Here is a 22367-nt window from a genome sequence, read left to right as displayed (position 1 = left end):
TTCCCAGGAATATGGGTTTGGCAAACCAAACATTGGTCATAACTACTTTAGCAGTTTAGAAGTCACCACACCAATATATATTTAATTTCACTCCTTTTATCTTTTCCAGGGTGACTCATGTAATGCAGAATTGTTAATGACAAAAGCTACAAGCACTTAGGAAGGACAAGGAAGGAGTGCTGGTTCTAATGAGTCCATGCTTAATTAACATACAAGCACTCAGGAAGGAGAAGGAAGGGGTGCTGGTTCTAATGAATACGTGCTTAATTGACATACAAGCACTCAGGAAGGACAAGGAGGTGGTGCTGGTTCTAATGAGTCCATGCTTAATTAACATACAAACACTCAGGAAGGACAAGGAGGTGGTGCTGGTTCTAATGAGTCCATGCTTAATTAACATACAAACACTCAGGAAGGACAAGGAAGGAGTGCTGGTTCTAATAAGTCCATGCTTAATTAACATACCAACACTCAGGAAGGACAAGGAAGGGGTGCTGGTTCTAATGAGTCCATGCTTAATTAACATACAAACAGGAAGGACAAGGAAGGGGTGCTGGTTCTAATGAGTCCATGCTTAATTAACATACCAACACTCAGGAAGGACAAGGAAGGGGTGCTGGTTCTAATGAGTCCATGCTTAATTAACATACAAACAGGAAGGACAAGGAAGGGGTGCTGGTTCTAATGAGTCCATGCTTAATTAACATACAAACACTCAGGAAGGACAAGGAGGTGGTGCTGGTTCTAATGAATACGTACTTAATTGACATACAAGCACTCAGGAAGGACAAGGAAGTGGTGCTGGTTCTAATGAGTCCACGCTTAGTTAACACACAAGCACTCAGGAAGAACATGGAAGTGGTGCTGGTTCTAATGAATCCATGCTTAATTAACATACAAGCACTCAGGAAGGAGAAGGAAGGGGTGCTGGTTCTAATGAATACGTGCTTAATTGACATACAAGCACTCAGGAAGGACAAGGAAGTGGTGCTGGTTCTAATGAGTCCACGCTTAGTTAACACACAAGCACTCAGGAAGGACAAGGAAGGGGTGCTGGTTCTAATGAGTCCATGCTTAATTAACATATAAGCACTCAGGAAGGACAAGGAGGTGGTGCTGGTTCTAATGAATACGTGCTTAATTAACATACAAGCACTCAGGAAGGACAAGGAGGTGGTGCTGGTTCTAATGAATACGTGCTTAATTAACATACAAGCACTCAGGAAGGACAAGGAGGTGGTGCTGGTTCTAATGAATACGTGCTTAATTAACATACAAGCACTCAGGAAGGACAAGGAAGGAGTGCTGGTTCTAATGAGTCCACGCTTAGTTAACACACAAGCACTCAGGAAGGACAAGGAAGGAGTGCTGGTTCTAATGAGTCCACGCTTAATTAACATACAAGCACTCAGGAAGGACAAGGAAGGAGTGCTGGTTCTAATGAGTCCATGCTTAATTAACATACAAGCACTCAGGAAGGAGAAGAAAGGAGTGCTGGTTCTAATGAATACGTGCTTAATTGACATACAAGCACTCAGGAAGGACAAGGAAGTGGTGCTGGTTCTAATGAGTCCACGCTTAGTTAACACACAAGCACTCAGGAAGGACAAGGAAGGAGTGCTGGTTCTAATGAGTCCATGCTTAATTAACATACAAGCACTCAGGAAGGACAAGGAAGGAGTGCTGGTTCTAATGAGTCCATGCTTAATTAACATACAAGCACTCAGGAAGGACAAGGAGGTGGTGCTGGTTCTAATAAGTCCATGCTTAATTAATATACAAACACTCAGGAAGGACAAGGAGGTGGTGCTGGTTCTAATGAATATGTGCTTAATTGACATACAAGCACTCAGGAAGAACATGGAAGTGGTGCTGGTTCTAATGAGTCCATGCTTAATTAAGGTTGGACGTAGGTCCTCTTGAACACCAGTTGCTTCTCCAGTTTAGGTACACAGCACTGACAACTGACAGGTCACTATAGGCAGTTTGACTTAGCCCATGGAGTTTATCAAAGTTGTATATCTAAACAATTTCAGTATTGGCTGATTTAGCAAGGAAATCTGGCTAAGTATTTTCTTGGTATCAATTAATTTTCATTCTCCTTGGGTTAGCAGTTTTATAAACCAGTCAGTCTTTTCATTACAGTTCCAGGAATCCTTACCCTGTTCAAATCATGATTTTGAAATTACCAGAAACCTGTATTCAAGAGTGATTTCCAGGGTCCTTTTCATCGTTTCATGAACCTCCTAAAAGATACCATATTCTAGGATTTTGTGCTTGCAACATTTCCAGAAACTGCATAAGAATTAAGCAATGAACAGTGGAAATGACTTTAAATAGCCACAGTTAAAGACACAATTGACAAGGCAACCTAGTTATTTCTGTGGTTTCAATTACTTAGCATAATAATCATGATTGATAGCATATACTCAGACATACTAGAATTTTAGAATCCCATATAAGTTTAGAATATATATTAATATCATTCACTAAAATGCAACCTGAAGAGAGTTTCACATTATTTTTTATTTTGACAATAATTCCCATATAACTTAGCATGCCAGAGAGTCCTATTTACCTCTTTTTTGGATGTTTCTGGGACCTTCTGTAGCATCTCAAAGGTAGAGATCAAAAAACACCATTTTGAAGCTGAAATTTGATTTTGGGAAGCCTATCAAATATATTAAATGTTTAAAACACTTGATATAAAATAGAATTCCAGGCCACCATAAGTCATTCATTTAGCCAAAATGATGACTTAAAAAAATATTGTAAGCCAAAAAACTTTATTCATTGATAGAGAGAAGACAGCTTTCTAAACAATCTGTCTCTTGTATTTCTCTTCTTTTTTTTTTTTTTTTTTTTGGTAGTTTATTCAAAAGGCAAACAAAGGTATTCCGTTATCCTTGAATATTACATGAAAGTCTTGTTCAAGATAGAAAAGCCAAATTTCACCCTTGCATTAGTGTACTATTAACTCCAATCTTTAAACAATCGTTAATAAAACCTTATAGACAAATTTATCCAATCTTAATTTGACCCTAAGATAAGATTCCCATAAACCTTTTATGACCCTTTACAAATTTTTGTTAAGGAGCAGATCAGTGCTCTAAGAAAACATCTGTTGTATCTTTATTCCAATGCTCAATTTCCAGATAAACTGAATAATACCCTTTTAATTTTAGCCAATATATTCACACATGGAATTTTTTACAAGATTAATTTTTCACAAACCTTTTACAACTTGCTCGAATGTTCAGCTTTATTCTATTTCATTTAAAACACTCCTTTAACCCTTTAAGCTAGGCAAAAATTTACATTCTTAAGCCTTCTTATAATCTTTTCCTAAAGGTATATTTCACTTTCCTTACACACCTTGCATGTAAAACTGTTTCTTTAGTAGTTAACTCTCAGCAACTTTTGGTGAAAAATCTGGTTGGTAAGTGATTTTAATTATGTACTAGGTGTGGAGTCAGTACCAGACAGAAGTGCAGATAAAAAGACTCTTTCCAGCATAGCTAGGGTGCCTGGCTAACTCCACATTTGCCTAAGCCTTACCTGACTGTAAAGTAGGCAGGTTGAACAATTTTCAAAACACAAAGAAGCAGTTTATGACCTTAAAGCATTTAGCAAACCTAATATCTGACCTTCCTAATTTAGACCAAATGTCTTTATTTTACCAAAGATTACTAAAGTCACATGAACAAAAGGCATTATAATTTTTATTTTTCTTTCAAAATATTTAAGTGCTTATTTTTCTTTAAGCCAATTAATTAGAGTTCTTTTATATAAACATCATATACACACATATAACTACACAGACAGACAGAAGATCTAATAGTTGTGGGGTTTTTCATTCGCCAGTTTCTTATTTGGATTACTGGCTTCAGGGTAGATCCCTTCAAGGAACAGGGCCAGGAAAGCAGGCAGTTCCTAGGTCCTAATAAGCAGGCACACTTGGAAAGCAAAAACAGTTCTCCAAAATTAAGGGTCTTGGTTTTACTTTGCATCATGGATCATGATGCAAAAAAGAGGGAACTGCTATAGGAGAAGACAGCACAATGCATTTTATTGCAAAGCAACCCAAAGCCAATCAGCGCATCCTGTGATTAGCCCATCCCCCATGAAAGTCTTTTCTCTCTTGGGGGAGGAACATCTCTATACCTGCCAGGTGGCCAAGAACATGCTTCTCTGATCTAAATCTGCAAAGAGCCAAGTATCCCTCCATAGCTGCCATTAGCCATCCCCTAAAGTGTACTACCTACCTAGTTATTACCCACCAAAACTCTCTCATGATGTGAACTAATTTCTGATACCTCCGCACTCAAAACCTTTAGATAACGCAATGCAAAGCAAATCAGAGCCTTGGATTTTTGAGACAGATCTATCCACTTTCAATTCCTGGAGTTTCATGAGGGAAACGGGTTTTTCCCAGGACAGGATCTACGGTGCCTTCCTGTTTTTCCCAAAGAGTGCCAAGCTGTTAGAAGTTCTCTTAGGTCCTCTCCTATGTGCATCAAGCGTGGCAAGACAAAATGAGAAAAATAATTCAGTCAACTGAGAAGAAAGAGAAAATCTTTTTTCCAGAAAAACAAGATTCAAGAAGAGAAAAAAACCAAATCATAAAGTCCTTTTCAATATAGGTAGCGCTTGGATATCAATTTTTAATTAAGCTGACTTTTAACCATAGCCCTCTTAAAAAAAAATCCTCCTAAACTTCTTTTTTTTTTTTTTTTTTTTTTTTTTTTTTTTTTTTTTTGAGACGGAGTTTCGCTCTTGTTACCCAGGCAGGAGTGCAATGGCGCGATCTCGGCTCACCGCAACCTCCGCCTCCTGGGTTCAGGCAATTCTCCTGCCTCAGCCTCCTGAGTAGCTGGGATTACAGGCACGCACCACCGTGCCCAGCTAATTTTTTGTATTAGTAGAGACGGGGTTTCACCATGTTGACCAGGATGGTCTCGATCTGTTGACCTCGTGATCCACCCGCCTCGGCCTCCCAAAGTGCTGGGATTAAACTTCTTATTACCCTACTTTAATCAGGCCAAACAGCCAATATGTATTGGTTTCAAACTTCACCAAAAGAAACCTCACAGGTGAAACCAAACTAAGGTTATGACTTAACCATGGTGTACAAAGTATTTTCAAAGAGGTGGTAAGCAGTTTTTACAAAATCTAGAATCTTCAAAGGTAGCTCAAAGAAGGAAAAATTCAAGAAGGGAAGCCAGAAGTTGTTCATGGAGGGAAAGAGAATCAACAAAGGGTAAAGGTCACACAGATACCAACCAGCAAGGACTTACTCCCTAAGCCAAAACTGAACCCGGGCCACCACTGTAAAATGGTAGTCTTAGCTGCTGAGTCACAGCATTGGGTAGTTTCCATTGCTCTTCTCAGAAGAGTAGAGAAGTCAATTTTGAGGTTGCAATAGCTTTTAAGTGCTCAGGATGATTTTTAGAGCTAACTATGACATAAACTTCAAAATTCCTGTTCCTTAGATGGCAGAGACCAAGAGAAAGTACTATTACATGGTTACGAGGTCAAGCTCACAAAGACATAAACAAGATGGAGACCTCATCCCGTTTTTTTTGTTTGCTTCAGACACCCGTAACAAAGTTTATTACTGACCAGCTTGCCGGGCCATCTTGAACAGCAAGCTTATGGAGTCCTAAGCTCATGTTCTATTTTAAGACACCCCTCTTCATGACAGAATGACACAGAAAGACAAATTCATAGCACGAAGTTCACCAGATTCGCTACAGCTTAAGACTAGCCTCATGAGTCCTTTTTCCTATTGATTAAAACTTTGCAAGAGATAGATAGTGATTTTTACCATTCTTGCAACCAGTTTGCACAGTGAAGAAGTGAGAGAGAGAATTGCCTGTGCCATCTAAGGTGAGGAGCTCAGGGAGGCCAGAGAAGGACCCACCCATTGCAGAGACATTGAATTAAAAGTTCAGGTGGCAGCTTGTTGGTTGATAAAGAATCTTTTCCAGCAGTCCCATCAGCTCTCAACCTTTTCCCTTTGGGGAGAAACAATTCCCCATGTTCCATAGTCCTGTCCATGCATAATCCTGTCCATGCCTACTCCTGTCAGCCACAGCTGACAGCAAAGTGTGCAAGGCAGATTAATCCAAAAAGAAGAGTGGTTAACATTCCACGGTACCAAGTCCATTTATGAGACGAGTGACTTTACTGAGGGGAGGGCCTCTCAATCCCATCCTTTACATAGGTAAAATGTACCCCATTACTTAACCAAAGTCAGCCGCTTGGGACTGCAGTCTATTTCCTTTAGCTTAGCAACTAAGCTAAAAGGTTAGCAGATTTAATTTTTCGAAATCTATTAGTTGCTTAAGCTTTTTATTTGCCTTTCACAAAGTTGTTAAACAAAAATATTGAAATCTTTTTAGACGCTTCTGCATATTATTAAGTATTCCCAGATGAGACTAATTTGGAAGCCCTCATTTTCAAATGCACCGTTGTTCATTTGGAACATTCCACTGTAAGTTATCTTTAGTAAGATTTCACCATTTCTGTAAGACTTTGCTGCTTCCAGGGCCTAATACTTATGCATGTATAAGCCAGAAGGAACTCAGTTCTTCAGAAATTAAAAATCCCATTTTTATCTAAGATATCGACTTTGCTCTCAGGTTCCCTTGATTAGCTTAGCCAGTGAATTTCTTTTCCCTACCTACACATTAAAAAAAAATGAAACAAAGAGGTAAATCCCTGTGAATTTCCAAAAGCCAAATTTTTCAGCCCCTGCAATATTACCATTTACTACCAGTGCCTCTCTGACCCAGTTGGATGTAAGAGACCTCTAACGGGATTCAAACCAGTTAATTACCAGATCAAACCCACTCTTGGACTCAGTCCAGTTTCTGTCGTGACTCCCAAACCCAGTTTGGATCAGGAATTTGCTCAGAGAAACTCGGAGAGCTCAATACGCATGGATTCGTGGAGCTCTGAAATTTGAGAGAAAACTTACCATGATCCCCAGATGCTCTGAGAGATCAAAAGACAGAAATGGGTCCTGCGGGTACCTCACTTGTTCACTCAGCACTCCTGGGAGTCATTAGAAGGTCTATTTCAGACCTTACTTTTGACACACTCTGATAAAAGAAAAAACTTCAGCTGAATTAAATTTAAAAGAGTGTAATGGAGCAATAAACAACTCACGAATTGGGCAGCCTTCCCTGACAGAATAGGCTTGGAGACTCGGGCACAGCCTGTGGTGGAAAAAGACTTATAGACAGAAACAAGAAAGTGACATACAGAAAATGGAAGTGAGGCACGGAAGCAGCTGGATAGGTTACAGCTGGCGTTTGCCTTATTTGAACACAGTTCAAACAGCTACATTTGATTGGTGAAAATTTGGTGACTGGCACAAGTGTATGCCATGGTCTGTTTACACCTGTACTTGTTATAGTTCATGATATACAGAGAAACCCTTGGGCCACACTTAAAATATGTAAGGAGGCAGCTTTAGGCTAAACTTGACAGGTCTAATAGATAACTGTCCAAATATCAGCCATGTACTTGACTGTGTGTGTTTATAAGAGAAATGAATAACTCGAAAGATACAAAGAAAGATATGGGAGAAAGGAAGTAGGATTATTTTGTTACTATAAGATACCTACATTGTCTACGAAGTGCTATAATCTTATTTAAGAGTGATTTGTATTTTTTGTAAACTGCAAACTCTACAGAAACCACTAAAAAGGTACAACTAAGAAAGGATAGAAAATGAGAAAAATCAAGTGTTCAGTTAAAACCACAAAAGACAAAAAAAAAAAAAAGTATAGGGCAAAAATTGGAAAAAAAGAAAAAAGCCAACAAACAGAAAACAGTAATAAGTTTGATATATAGTAATCCAATTATGTCAACAATCATTTTGAATATCAATGGTTTAAGTGCACCAATTAAAAGACATAAATTGTCAGAGTGAATGAAAAAAATAAGACCCAACTATTTTCTATAAGAGCCTACTTTAAATTTAAAGACACATAAAACAAATAGGTAAAGAAAAATATGCCATGCTAACACTAATCAAAAGAAAGTGAAATTAGTTATATTAATCTCAGACAGAGCAGATTTCAGAGAAAAACCTATCATGTATAAAGAGAGGCATTGCAAAAGAATAAAGAAATCAATAAATTATCTAAGAAAATTATAACAATCCTTGGCCAGGCACGGTGGCTCACACCTGTAATCCCAGCACTTTGGCAGGCTGAGGTGGGCAGATCACAGAATCATGAGTTCAAGACCAGCCTGACCAACATGGCAAAACCCCATCTTTACTAAAATACAAAAGATTAGCTGGGCATAGTAGTGGGCACCTGTAATCCCAACTACTCGGAAGGCTGAGGCAGAAAAATCTCTTGAACCTGGGAAACAGAGGTTGCAGTAAGACAAGATCATGCCATTGCACTCCAGCCTGAGCAGAGTGAGATTCCATCTCAAAAAAATAAAATAAAATAACAATCCTTAACATGTGTGCATTTAACGACAGAGTGTCAAGATACATGACACAAAAACTGGTACAACTCCAAGAAGGAAAAGGTGAATCCACATTTTGAGTTGCAGTCTTCAATACCACTCTGAGAAATGGATAGAATCATTCGGAAGAAATTCACTAAAGGCACAGTTGAACTCCACAGCACCATGAGTCAACGGGATAGAACACTGCTTCCTCCAACTGCATATAGACAATTTCATCCAACAACAGAATGCATGTCCTTCTGAAGCTCACATGAAACATTCACCAAGCTAGACCACATTCTAGGACATAAAAGTTTCCTTCAAAAACTCAGAATAGAAATCATGTAATCTCTGCTCTCACACCCAAAAGGAATTACACTGGAAAGCAAAAAGGGGGAGAGAGTTAGAAAATCCCAAAATATTTGCAAATTAAAGAACATACTTCTAAATACATGTGTCATAGAAGAAATCTCAAGAGAAAATGAAAGATATTTTAAAATAAAATGAAAACACAACTTAACAAAATTTGCATGACGTAGTGAAAGCAGTGCCAGGGGAAATGTAGAGTGTTGAAAGCATATATCAGAAAAGAAGGAAGATCTAAAATCAACCACTATGCTTCCCTCTTTAGAAATGAGAAAAAAAAAAGAGAATACTAAATTCAAACTAAGAAGAAAGAAATACTGAAAATTGTAAATATTAGAGCAGAAATCAAGGAAATTAAAAACAGAAATTTGATAGAGAACATCAATAAAACCACAAACAATGTATTTGAGAAGATCAATAACATCAGTAAGCGTCTAGTGAGGCAAACAGATAAAAAATGAGAGAGGATACAAATTTCTATAAGTGAAATGAAGGAAGAAGCCATTACTACAAATCCCACTAGCATTAAAAAATAGTACTATGAACAACTTTATGCCTAGGAATTTGATGACTTAGATGAAATGGATCAATTTCTTGAAAGACATAAACTGCAAAAACTCAAATAAGAGCAAATAGACAATCTAAATAGCCTGTATCTACTAATGAAATGAAATTAGTAATTAATAGCCTTTGAAAGCAGAAAGCACCAGTCCCAGATGGGTTCACTGGTGAATTCTGCCAATTATTTAAGGAAGAAAGTATGCCAATTGTCTACAAGCTCTTCAAGATCAAAGCGGTGAGAATACTTCCTAACTCATTCTATAAGGCCAGCATTACATTAATCCCAAAAGACATTACAAGATAAGAGAGCTACAGACCAATATTGCATAACCATTTACTAATAAACTATTAGTAAATTTAATCAATAATGTTTAAAAAGAATTATACAATATAAGTGAGATTTATGTTAATATAAAATGTTGGCTCGACATTTGAAAATCAATGAATGTAATTTATCACATCAACAGGTTAAACAAGAAAAAAATCACATGATTATATTATTAGAGAAAAAAATATGACAAAGTCCAATATCCATTCATGTTAAAAACTCTCAGTAAAGTAGGAATAGATGATAACTCCATAAACTGAATAAAGAATATCTACATAAGACCTACAACTAACATCACACTTAATGCTGATAAACTAGAAACTTTCCCACTAAGACCACAAGCTCCTGGAACTAATAAGTTATTATAGCAAGGCTGCAAGATACAAGATTAGGATATTCAACCACTTTCCCATATACCACAAATGTACAAGTGGAATTTGAAATTGAAAGCACACCGTCACCCAGAAAATGAAACATTTAGGTATATATCTGTCAAAATATGCAAAAGGTCTATTTGAGGGAAACCATAAAATTTTGGTGAAACAATCCAAAGAAGAATTAAGTATATAGAGAGATATTGCATGCTGATGGATAGGAAGACTGTATTTTCAAGATGTTAGTTATTCCCAAGGTGATCTACAGATTGAATGCAATCCCAATTGAAAAAAGAAAACCTCAGCAAGTTATAATAGCCAGCACAATATTGAAGGAGAAGAACTAGAGGACTGGTATGTCTAACTTCATGACTTACTACAAAGCTACAATAATCAGAAGATAATGTGGTGTTGGTGAAAGAACAGACCACAGGTCAATGGAACAGAACAGAAATTCAGAAATAGGTCCACATACATGTGGTCAAGTGCCCTTTGACAATGAAGTGAAGAAATGAAGAAAAGAAACTCTTTTCAATAAATGTGCTGGAACAACTGCCCATTTACATGCAAAATTAACTGGACATAGACATTACACTCTTCACAAAAATTAACTCAAAATAGATCACAAATCCAAATGTAAAACGCAAAATTACAAAACTTCCAGAAAATAACATGGGATATAATTGTTGGGTTTAATGATGACTTTTAAAGTACAGTACTAAAGCCGTGCTCAATAAAAGAAAGAATTGATAAGCTGGACTTCATTAAAATAAAAAATTCCTGTTCTGTAAAAGATACTGTGAGAAGAATAAAAAGACAAGCTACAGATTGAGAGAAAATATTAGCAAAAGACACATCTTATAAAGGACTGCTATCCAAATTATACAAAGAACTCTAAAAATGCAATAATAAGGAAACAGATAATCCATTTAAAAAACAGACAAGACACCTGAACAGATAATCACCAAAGAGGATACACAGATGGTAAATAAGCACATGCAAAGATGCTGCATATCATACGTTATCAGGGAATGCAAATTAAAACAGCAATGAGGTACTGCACACCTACCAGAATGGCCAAACTCTAAACATGCACAACACTAAATGCTGGTGAGGAGGTGGAGAAAGAGGAACTCTCATTCATTGCTGGTCTGAAGCCACTTTGGAAGATGGTTTGGCTGTTTCTTACAAAACTAAATCTATTCTTCTCACCATATAATCAGTCATGCTCCTTGGTATTCACCCACTGGTTTGAAAACTTTCACAGGTTCACACACAGACCTGTGCATGCATGCTTATAGCAGCTTTATTGACAAGTAGCAAAACTTGAAAACAACCAAGATGTCTTTTTTTTTTTTTATTGCATTTTAGGTTTTGGGGTACATGTGAAAAACATGCAAGGTAGTTGCATAGGTGCATACGTGGCAGTCTGATTTGCTGCCCTCCTCCCCTTCACCCATATCTGGCATTTCTCCCCATGCTATCCCTCCCCAACTCCCCACCCCCCCCGCTGTCCCCCCCACTCCCCCCCAACAGACCCCCGTGTATAGTGCTCCCCTCCCTGTGTCCATGTGTTCTCCTTGTTCAACACCCGCCTATGAGCGAGAACATGTGGTGTTTGATTTTGTGTTCTTGTGTCAGTTTGCTGAGAATGATGGTTTCCAGGTTCATCCATGTCCCTACAAAGGACGCGAACTCCTCGTTTTTAATGGCTGCATAATATTCCATGGTGTATATGTGCCACATTTTTCCTGTCCAGTCTATCATCGATGGGCATTTGGGTTGGTTCCAGGTCTTTGCTATTGTAAACTGTGCTGCTATGAACATTCGTGTGCATGTGTCCTTATAGTAGAACGATTTATAATCCTTTGGATATATGCCCAGTAATGGGATTGCTGGGTCAAATGGAATTTCTATTTCTAGGTTCTTGAGGAATCGCCACACTGTTTTCCACAATGGTTGAACTAATTTACACTCCCACCAACAGTGTAAAAGTGTTCCTATTTCTCCACATCCTCTCCAGCATCTGTTGTCTCCAGATTTTTTAATGATCGCCATTCTAACTGGTGTGAGATGGTATCTCAATGTAGTTTTGATTTGCATTTCTCTAATGGCCAGTGATGATGAGCATTTTTTCATATGCTTGTTGGCCTCATGTATGTCTTCTTTTGTAAAGTATCTGTTCATATCCTTCGCCCACTTTTGAATGGGCTTGTTTGTTTTTTTCTTGTAAATCTTTTTTAGCTCGTTGTAAATTCTGGATATCAGCCCTTTGTCAGATGGGTAGGCTGCAAAAATTTTTTCCCATTCTGTTGGGTGCCGATTCACTCTATTGACTGTTTCTTTTGCTGTGCAGAAGCTGTGGAGTTTGATTAGGTCCCATTTGTCTATTTTGGCTTTTGTTGCCAATGCTTTTGGTGTTTTGGTCATGAAGTCCTTGCCTACGCCTATGTCCTGAATGGTTTTGCCTAGGCTTCCTTCTAGTGATTTTATGGTGTTAGGTCTTATGTTTAAGTCTTTAATCCATCTGGAGTCAATTTTAGTGTAAGGTGTCAGGAAGGGGTCGAGTTTCTGCTTTCTGCATATGGTTAGCCAGTTTTCCCAACACCACTTATTGAACAGGGAATCCTTTCCCCATTGCTTGTTTTTATCAGGTTTGTCAAAGATCGGGTGGTTGTAGATATGTTGTGTTGCCTCCGACGCCTCTGTTCTGTTCCATTGGTCTCTATCTCTGTTTTGGTACCAGTACCAAGATGTCTTTCAGTAGGTCAAGAGATAAATAAACTTTGGTACATTCACACACTAGAATATTATTCACCTCCAAAAAGAAATGAGCTACCAAGCCATGAAAAGACATGGAAGAAATTTAAATGCATTTTCCTTAGTGACAGAAGCCAATCTGAAAAGTCTACATACTCTTATAATTCCAACAATGTGGCATTATGGAAAAGGCAAAACTATGAAAACAGTAAAAAGATCAGTAGTTGCCAAGGATTACAGGAGAGAAATAGGTGAATAGGCTGAAACTGGGAAATATTTAGGGTAGTGAAAATGTGGCCAGCACTTTGGGAGGCCAAGGTGGGCAGATCACAAGATCAAGAGATCAAGATCATTCTGGCCAACATAGTGAAACCCTGTCTCTAGTAAAAATACAAAAATTAGCTGGGCATGGTGGCGTGCACCTGTAGTCCCAGCTACTCGGGAGGCTGAGGCAGGAGAATTTCTGGAACCCAAGAGGCAGAGGCTGCAGTGAGCTGAGGTCAAGCCACTGCACTCCAGCTTGGCGACAAAGTGAGACTCCATCTCAAAAAAAAAAAAAAGCAACACACATAAAACTATAATTATACTAATTTAAAAATGAGAATTTTCATGCTGGATTAAAAATCAAAACCCAACTATGTATTACCTATTTGAGGAATACTTAAAAATAATTAATAAATGTGGAAAATAATGTTGCAAAAACATGCCAGATAATATTGGAGGTCTCATATTACTCTTTGACAAAGTAGAAGACATGTCTTTATATCAGGGAAAAGTGGAAGTTCATCACCAACTGGATATAGAGCATGAAGGTGCTATAATCATCATAATGTGTTCATATACAATATATGCTACAAAAACATTTAAAGAAAATAATTGTGAATTAGGGGTAGAAATAAATTGCTACCTCCTGTAGATTTTAATAGATCTTCTCATAAATGATCAGTCAAGTAGATCAAAAAACATGTATTAATAACAGTCCAAAGGTACACATACATTTTGGTCTTATGTTGTTGAACACAGAAAAACTTGTGTTCACTAGGCCAACCAATAGTGAATCCACAATGAGAACCCTGCTTTCTGAACTGCCTGTGGGCCTGAGCACATTAATTGGCTTCAGCAGCCTTTCCCACATGGAACTCCACAAGTGAATCGGGCCCCACAGAAACAATCTGAGTGACCATTGTCTTAAATTAACACTGTCTACATACCAAGGAAGGAATATAACCAGGAGAGCCCAGGCACAGAGGTGATGCATGAGTACGCTGCCTGTAGTGGATTCCTTAGGACATTGGGCTTCCTTCTTCCATGAAGTCTGGCTGGGCCAGGGTACAGAATGGGATCATGCAGGTGGAGACAGCATGTGGACCTTCCTTCATGGCTGCTCATAAAAATCCACAAAGCGTGGGCTGAAGACCGCAAGTGAAATGACGTGGAGGAAGTTGTGTGCTATGTTCTTAGTGTTGTGAGCCCCCTCCAGCTGCTGACACTGGAATGCAGCCCAGCACATCCTCACACTATTCATAATTCTTAGACCTAAGTTGGTACATAAAACACTGCTTTATGGTGTATTATGACTCCTGTGAAGAATTTGTTATCCCAATTAGCAGAGTTAATCCTGAAATATTTATGCAGTTGAGAGAACTGGTGATAAAATACTGTTGTTAATTACAATGATTCTTTCAGAAAAAAGTGAATCATATTCTACTGATTTTTTATTATTATTAACAGTGTGGTCTCTTTGATCACAACCTCTTTATCATGCACAGTTGAATAATCTTGTGCACTTTAATTCTGTAATTTCTCATTCTACAAGGTAACTATAGAGCAATTTAAATACCTGTCTAGCTTATGAACACTAATTGCTTTTAATCATGTGATGTGCTATGATGGTATTCTCCCCTGCAGATGAAGCTCAGGGGTTTGAAAATACCATGGCCCTAATGGGAGATGGCCTCCTGGGGAGGGAGGGGACAGTCTGAGGCTGATCTGGAAGGAACTGGCAGAACGGACTTCAAGTCAACAGTGTTACTTACTTTTTAATTTTTCTCCATCTGCTTCCATATACACCTACCTCCTACCCCAGCCTTGTCTGAGATTTTAGCTGGAGTCTTTTTGTCTGTTAGGGTAGAGTAGTGTTTCACTGCCCATTTCATTGTCCAGTGTGCTACTGCCTATCTCATGTCTCAAACATCACTCATGCCTGTGCGCCTCCATGTGAGCGGCTCAGACACACCCTGGGCAAACAGCCACCCTGGGAGCACTGTCCTGGCACCTGCAGCTGCTGGCTCTGCAGGCCCCTCCCCTCACTTCATCACCTTCCCATCTAAAACCCCCTCTTGTCAGAGAAAGTGGAAGTGGATGGAAGCCAGGCAGCTCTCTTGAGCTTTGTAAGAAGCTTCCAAAAACATGAGCCGAGGGTCAAGTGACCTGGGCGGCCATGTTGGCCTTTTCCTTCTTTTCTTTGTTTTTTGTTTTATTCTGTTTTTAATAAAGATGGGGTTTCACCATGTTGGCCAGGTTGATCTTAAACTTCTGACCTCAAGTGATCTGCCTGCCTCTGCCTCCCAAAGTGCTGGGATTACAGGCATGAGCCACTGTGCCCTGCCCCTTTTCCTTTTCAATAGAATTAGGGATGGTCTTTTAGCCCAAATTTCAGATTTTAGAATCTGTGGTTCAGGTGCACTATAGTGCCTTTAAACATGTGGTTAAAAGCTTATAGGTAGCTAATGTTTGCTCTTAAAAATGGTTTCACTTTAATAAAAAATAAAGATATATGTGTGCAAGATGTGAAAATTGTCAGATTCAAAATAGAGTCACCTGTGCTAAAAAAAAAAAAAAAAAGCAAACTAACAAAAACCACCCTGACACTTAGAGCTGGACAATGCCATGAAGGGAGGTTGTCCTTCATAAAGGTCTGATAACAGAAACTACCGTGAAATACTCCACAAAACCACAACTTTGTACAGAGACCATTGCAACCTTACAGAAAACATTTCTGCAGGGACATCTGCCCAGCAACTGCTTGTTCAGCCTTGAACTGGTGTCACCCTAGTTGTGGATCCTTGTAGCCAAGGACAATTATTTCAAAACAATTATGTAACCCTCCTATTTCTCCTTTATTTGTCTACACATACCTGGCAGGAGAGCTACCAAGATCAGGAAGGTGTTTTCCCAAGGGAAGCTCCTCATGCTGACTCTCATGATTTCCCCAAGTGTAGGACACTGGACTGCATAATCTGTGTAGTGGGAGACAGTATTTATGCTCTCCCCTGCAAATAAAATACATCCATAAATAAAATTTAAACATAAAAAGCTTCTGTCTATTTTTACCTCCCTAAATACACACACACAGTTTGGAATGCCACACTTATTCCCAATGCAATACCCTATTCCAGAATAAATATCATTTTCTTTTAGGGAGGCTCTCTCTGTTTGTTATTTAGGTTGACAAAAATTTTCAAAATATCAAATAAAGCCAAAGTACATACAATGAAATGTAGTCAGACTACCCCAAGGTAAGAAGGTACCTGGTTTTCTCCCCAGAGACACTTGATTCTATCAGCTCTCTTTTCTGTTTTGTTTCATTTTTCTTTGTTTGCTTAACTTTTGAGAAATAATGTATGCAAATATAAATATTTTTGCCCGTGCAACATTTTAAAGATAATATTTTGCTATGTAAAGTAAATTTTCTATGCAAATACAAGTATGTTTTTCCTTTGATACTAATGAAACTATGTATACTGTGTATTCTATAGTTTTTTTTATATTTTACATTTTGGAGATAATTCCATAATATCAAAAATAGAGGCTTAATTCTTTTTCTAACAGATGCATGATATTTCTTTCTAGGAACAACTCTTAATTATTCATCTGGCTCCCTGTTGATGAACATTTGCTTAGATCCAGACTTACTCTTACAAAGTCATTCTTGTACATTTGTCTTTGCAGGAAAGTGATCAGATCTACATGTTAAATTTTCACACTAGAAATGGATGAGATAGACTGTGTTTCATTTTAAATTTAGAACAACATTTCCAATTGTTTTTTGAGAGATTTTATAAAATTGACACGCCATCTAATCACCTTAGTTTTGTAAGCAATTGTTTTCTGGACTTTGTCCAACGAATTCTGAAAGATCACATTTTCTAAATATTTTTAGTTAATTATTTGGATATTTTCAAATATATAATTGCATCTTGTAAAATAGTGATAACTTTATCTTTTCCATTTCATGTATTGGAGTTCTTTATCTTGTCTAATCTAAGTGACCAGTGTTTCTAGGGCAATAAAAATGAGATAACCATGGATATTCATGATTTGTTCTTGCCTTTAAGGAGAAGAGACCCAATGTGGGTTTGATAGGTCTTTAGAGGCATCTATGTGGAGACACAGCTACAGATCAGTATGTGAACAATCAATTCCTTTGTCCTTCTGAGGCTTATTCTTGATGTCTTTTTAGCATTTATGCAGTTATATGCTCTTTCTCCTTTGACTTCTATGACGCAGTACTTCATAGCACCTTATAGATTTACTAATATTAAACCTTCTTTAGAGTCCTGTGATGAATTCCACTTGGTTGCATTGAGTGATTTGCCAGTATCTTATTCTGGACGGTTGCTCTGAGAATCTCTCACATTTCTGGACTCGCTTTGTGAAAGTCCAGAGCACAGATAGGCTGTTCCTCCCTCTTAACTCCATTATTGCTCTACAGCAGCATGGGTATGGTACCCCAAGCTTCCCGACTCCACGTCTCCGATCTGTCCTTTCTCACTTGCATTCGGAGACATTAAATTGCCGGAATAAATAAGCCAAGGAGTAATTGGATGGGCTTCCTCTAACTGAAGACACCAGCGAGGAGGTACACAGACTTGAGACCACCTGCTGTGGCTCTGCCTGCTCACATATGCTGTAAAGCTTAGTCCACCCCTTCTGCAGACGGACAGTCTGATGTCTATTTCTGCCACCATTGGAGCCACCAACACTTGGCCAATTATCCCTACTTATCAGATACGGAACCTGAGTCTGGGGAGGTAACTGTGGCCTGCAGTCACTGGCTAGTGACCTGCTCACTGTCTCTGAGGGCTGCAAGGAGCCAGGTTGGCCTGGCTTTGAAACCTGGGCTTTCTTCATGATATCCTGTTGCTGTCCTCTTCTGTTTTCCTCCAGATTTTTTCCTCCATTCAATCTTCAGATTTCCTTCCCTATGTAGGTGTGTGTATTCCTAAAATAATTCCCCTCCCTTATGACCATTTTGTTATGTGCTTGTTTCAGGCAGACTATCCTTTCTGCTGGCGTCTTCCAAGGAGGAATGGCAGCTCAGTGATGGGAGCCCTTTGGAATTCAATACACTCTACAGGAAATAAATTTTTCCTGGGTTCCTCTCTCTCTTCTGTGCCACATTCCTCACCTTCTCAATATTTCAGAGTTCATCCTTCCACTCCCTCATGATCTATTTCTTCTGGCTTTCTTAGCAATATATTTTTTCCACCATCTTTAGGATTCTTGTAACCTTGCTAGCAATCCAGAGTATTTATCTGCTATTACCAGGGGCCTCTGGAACCTGGAGAATGCTGTGTTCATTCTCCTGGGAATACAGGTTTTTAAAATACCTAGGATCACATTATCTTCTAACATTTAAGGCTTCCAGCAAAATATAATAAAAGTTTCAAAATGGAAGTATGTTGTCATATAACAAAATGTATTGACATAAGCAACTATGGTAGTTTAGGATAAGATTGTGGGTTACCTTCTCATTTATTTGCACAGTGATTAAAAAGAAAAACTATGGGAAAACAAATTTGTTTTTAAGAGTTTAAAATTATTTTGAACTAGATTCTGTCACCATTTGCCCATTCACCTAGAGGCCAACAAACCAACCACCAGACTAAGAATGATATGAGAGCTCTCAACTATTATTCCATTACCTTATTTTTAGGAATCATTATCCATTGCATTTTCCAAAACATTTAGATATGGGTTATCTACGTAAACCCCAGTAGACACTAAGGCACTGTTTTCTTGTTTCAGTTTTATCTTCATCTTGTATATGCAGATCTTTTTAATTTGCCAAATGCCTGAATACCCCGCACTCATTTGAGAACAGGGACTCGATCTGAAGAAACAGATTCTTTTGCAACCTTTACTCCCCTAGAGCAAATACAATTTAAGAAGTTGACACATCTTTTGAGATAATTTGCACACCAATTACCCTGGAGATTTTATTTGTGCAGAGATTTCTCTGCAAAAGTGAAGCCTATTGACCCTGTTGAGTAGTGCCTTAAAGAAATGCCTGAGTACTGAAATCACAGCTTCTGAAAGTTTTACCAGAATTAAACTCCACTCACGCATCATCTCAATTATTCCAGCTCTGCAGAAAAAGAGTTGAATATGCTTGTCTGCTAGTGTCTCTCTAGCCCAGGTTGGAATGCAGTGATGCAATCTTGGCTCACTGCAACCTTCACCTCCCAGATTCAAGCAAATCTTGTGCCTCAGCCTCCTAAGTAGCTGGAATTACAGGCGTGCATCACCATGCCCAGCTAATTTTTTTTATTTTTAGGAGAGATGCAGTTTTGCCATGTTGCCCAGGCAATCCACCCACCTCGGCCTCCCAAAGTGCTGGGATTACAGGCATGCGTCACCACACCTGGCCTGACTCACTACTATTTTTAATATAAAGAACACTTCTGATTATGTTTGGAGGAAAATTATACAGTGAAAGTGAAATCGAGTTAATGACACGGATCGGTGTGCGTTGGTCACGGCAGTGCAAGCAGATTGGATCCTTCAACTAAATCCAAAGCAGGACTAGAAAAAGGACATTTCAAAAGTGAGATTCATTTCTGTCACATTTTGTCAACTAAGCCATGATTCCCTAAGAGATATGAGCTCCTCAGGGTCAGGGGACATCAGAGATCATAGACACTTTAGGCCAGGAGGATGCTCACAAGCCCGTCTTCCTCACCCCACTGCCTCCAGACAGAGGACGCAGCACCTTCTCCTCTGATATCCTTGCAGATGCTCTGTTTGGAAGATACCTTTAAAAAAAACTTTTATTTTAAGTTCAGGGGTACATGAGCAGGTTTGTTACATAGGGAAACTTGTGTCATGAGGATTTGTTGTACAGATTATTTCCTCACCCATGTATTAAGTCCAGTACCCATTAGTTATTTTCCTTGCTCCTGTCCCTCCTCCTACCTGCCCCCCACCATCTGCGAGGCCCCAGCATATGTTGTTCCCCCATCTCTGTGTCCATGTGTTCTCATCATTTAGCTCCCCCTTAGAAGTAAGGGCCTGCAGAAGATTCCATCAGTTCCTTCTACCTGCCATCTGCACATTGTCCCCTGCTGAAACTCAGAAGGTAAATCTGAACTCTTCATGTCAATTCCCAAACTGGCAGCCTGGAGTGTACTTAGCCCTGGCTCTCCCCCTTCCAACCTGCAAGCCCCCATGACTGGATCATCTCTGTTCTGAGACCACGTTCTGAACATCAGGAGCCCAGCTGCCACCCCGCTGCACTGCTCAAGTCTCTGGTGCTGGGTTATGGACTGTGTGCGATCCTAGGACTCCCTTCTTCCAGCAGCAAAACAGGAGCAGTCTGAGAACCCGCCTTGGGCCTTTTCCTCCCGGTCAAAAGCCAAATTGTAGCCCTCAGCTATCACTTCTCTAACATCAAGAACGTGACCTCAAAGAGAAAGTAGGCTGAGGAGAAGAGCTGATCACAAACACCCTGGGCATTCTGGGAGAAAAGGGTTTTTTGGAGGTGCATGTCCAGTCTCACAGTTCCCTGGATTTATTCTGAATTGTTCAGAAATTTAAAAAGTGTGGAGAGACCCATATGTATAGAAATAACCTCTTAAATTGTAAGAGATACCACCATACAGAGAGACCTCACCCCTCAGGACCCTAGCCCCATCCCATGGCAACCCTGAGAGCCCCGGGAGCCCTGCATTCCTGTCTCCTCATGAGTTCATTCAAAGAAGTGGCAGCAACATAAAAAAATACAGCAGACATGAGTGGAACATGCATTCAATCTCTTACGAAATAATCCAAGTGGGAAAGAAAATTCCTAATTTACGAGAAACTTTACAATCCTCCCAACATTCTCCCATCTAAATATTTTTCACATCCCAGGTGACCACCATTTGGCAGCACGATCCTCCTCTCTCTCCTCCACACCCCTTCCAACCCAGGCTGCCCCGTGCTGAGACTTCGCTTTCCACCCACTTCTTCACCGCTGTGTCAGAGACTTCCCGCTGGCTTCGGTTTTTACCTCCCTTTGCCCACCAGTCAGATTAGGTACAAAAGGAGGGCAATGGACCCAACAAGCACGAATCCTGAGCATGACAAAACTCCATGGATTTTCTTTCATTCCCATTCCATTTGTCATGCACCAGATTCTATTTCCTAGCACCACAGTTCAGTGTCCTGTTTTCTCACCTGTATCCATCTGTCCCCTCGTGCACACACAGACACACACACATGCACACACTCACACACAGATGCACACATACACACATACAGGCACACACACATACATATGCACACATGCACACACACACAAAGTGGATGTCTGAGTCACCTTTAGGGATGATTGCAGTGAATTAACTCTGTGGTCTTCCAGGCTTGTACACGTAAGGATGAGGACACTTCTGGCTACCATGAATTTCTCATGGACAAAATCCTTAAGGCACAGAATCACAGCTCTTGTAACTCACTTTCAGCCTGGGTGAAGGTTAAAAAATAACAGCAACAAAGTATTTACAAATATTATACCTTTTGGAAATCAAATTAAATATCTACCCAGCTCTCTCTTTCTCCAACAAATGGTCATTCTTATTCATTCCTTCCCCAGTCAACTCCTGTCATCCAAAATTATTTGCCCGACGTCTATTTCTGATGAGATGATTATTTGAAATGCTCAAATCATTCTGTGAACAAAAGATCCTGAGGGAAATAACTTTGAAAAATATAGTCAGATTTGGAATTTTAGGGAGTTTTTATGTAGCTCTGTATAATTCAGCCCTCCATGGGAGAGGTTCTCGAGACAAGCCATGTGGCCTTCTCACGACCACCATGGCCAAGTCTGATAGACACCACTCCGTCTCCCATGCAGGAACATGCTCCCTCAGCACACATGGGAAGTCAGGTTTTGTAGAGTATTTCAGCCTTCAGCCACCAGCTTCTGCTTTTCCTACTCACAGAGGATATTAAATAGAATAAACAGTGGAAACGTGCCATGGAAACGTCTAGAGAATGCAGGGCTGGACATCAGATCGGTGTCACCAATATGCACTGATGACATGAAAATCAGATCTCTGAGAAAACTCAGTATTTTTTAACTAGTCTGAGTTGGGGGATAATCCTGCTTACAAATACGTACTCAAAGATGACCAAGAAATGGTTAATTTATTTCATCTTCAGGTTTTCTGAACAGATTAATTTTTGGGCAACAAAATATCCTCACCTTAGAGAAGGCAGGAGGTATCAACGTTTACATTTCT

Source organism: Aotus nancymaae, unplaced genomic scaffold (assembly GCF_030222135.1).
Source record: "Aotus nancymaae isolate 86718 unplaced genomic scaffold, 86718_ANA_hifiasm-v0.15.2.pri h1tg000001l, whole genome shotgun sequence".
Taxonomy (NCBI): Eukaryota; Metazoa; Chordata; class Mammalia; order Primates; family Aotidae; genus Aotus; species Aotus nancymaae.
This window is presented reverse-complemented; position numbering follows the sequence as displayed.